This window comes from Triticum dicoccoides, chromosome 3B (assembly GCF_002162155.2).
Source record: "Triticum dicoccoides isolate Atlit2015 ecotype Zavitan chromosome 3B, WEW_v2.0, whole genome shotgun sequence".
In the NCBI taxonomy this organism is placed as follows: Eukaryota; Viridiplantae; Streptophyta; class Magnoliopsida; order Poales; family Poaceae; genus Triticum; species Triticum dicoccoides.
The window spans coordinates 419874216-419875806 of record NC_041385.1 but is presented as its reverse complement, the minus strand read 5'-3'; positions in this window follow the sequence as shown (position 1 = coordinate 419875806).

Genomic DNA, 1591 nt, shown 5'->3' with positions numbered 1-1591 from the left:
TGTGGGCGGCGGCGGTGGCGTTAGGCGAGGCGGGTCAGGTAGCGGTGGTGTTGGCTATATATAGGGGGGCAGTGTCCGGCTTGGGGAAAGGGGCGCCGGGTCGGGGTCAGCCTCGGGAGGCGTGCCCCGGCCGGACTCGGCGGCGGCGCGGAAGGCGGCGGTGGCGCGGGCCTGGCCTGGCTCGGCTGGGCCTTAGGCCCAGTCGGGCGCACGGGATTTTTTTTAAATAATTCCGCCGAACAGAAAATAAATCCTAGAAAAATAAATAAAAATCTAAAAATGGCAAAATAAATTTTCACTATCTAAATAAAATATTTAGATCGAGATGAACATTTTATTGGCTCGAAAATGCAGTTTTGAAAAAACATGCAATTTTTCCTAAATTCAAATAAAAAGCCAAAGACTCAGAAATAAAATCTTATTGGATTTTTTTATTAAATCCTCAATATTTCTTTATTTTTGGGAAAGTCATTTTATTCCCTCTCTCATATTTTTATAATTGAAATAATTGAAGATAAATAAATAAAATCAAATGATCCTATTTTCAAAATTTGAGAAAAACTCAAATATGAAAATAACGAAATCTCCAACTCTCTCTGAGGGTCCTTGAGTTGCGTAGAATTTCTAGGATCAAACAAAAAGCAATAAAATATGATATGCAATGATGATCTAGTGTATAACATTCCAAATTGAAAATTTGGGATGTTACAAACCTATCCCCCTTAAGATTAATCTCGCCCTCGAGATTCGGGTTGGCTAGAAAATAGGTGAGGGTGGTCCTTCAGCAGATCTTCCTCTCGCTCCCAGGTGGCTTCATCCTCGGTGTGGTGGCTCCACTGAACTTTTCAAAACTTGATAACCTTACTGCGGGTGACTCGGCTGGCGTACTCAAGAATTTTTACTGGTTTCTCCTCGTAGGTTAAATTACTATCCAACTGAATCGCTTCGAGCGGCACTGTATCTCTCAGCGGTATATCTGCCATCTCTGCGTGGCACTTCTTCAATTGGGAAACGTGGAACACATCATGAACTCCCGACAATCCTTCGGGCAATTCCAATTTGTAGGAAACTTCTCCCATACGCCCGAAAACTTTGTATGTCCCACAAAACGTGGTGCTAACTTCCCCTTAACTCCAAAGCGCTTATCTCCTCGAAGTGGAGATACACGAAGATAAACTTTGTCTCTAACTTCGTAAGCTGTCTCCTTGCGTTTTGAAACAGCATAGCTCTTCTACCTGGACTGGGCTACCATGAGCCTATCGCGAATCAACTTCACCTTTTGTTCAGACTCCTTAATCAAATCTGGTCCAAACAACTGGCGGTCTCCAACTTCATCCCACAACAACGGGGTTCTGCACCTCCTTCCATACAAGGCTTTGAAAGGGGCCATCTTCAAACTGGATTGATAACTATTATTGTAAGAGAATTCTGCATATGGCAAATTGTCATCCCAACTAGATCCATAATCTACCGCACAAGCTCTCAGCATATCCTCTAAAATCTGATTGACTCTCTCGGTCTGTCCATCTGTTTGCGGATGAAAGGTTGTACTGAACTCTAGCCCGGTACCCAAAGTTTCGTGCAACTGATT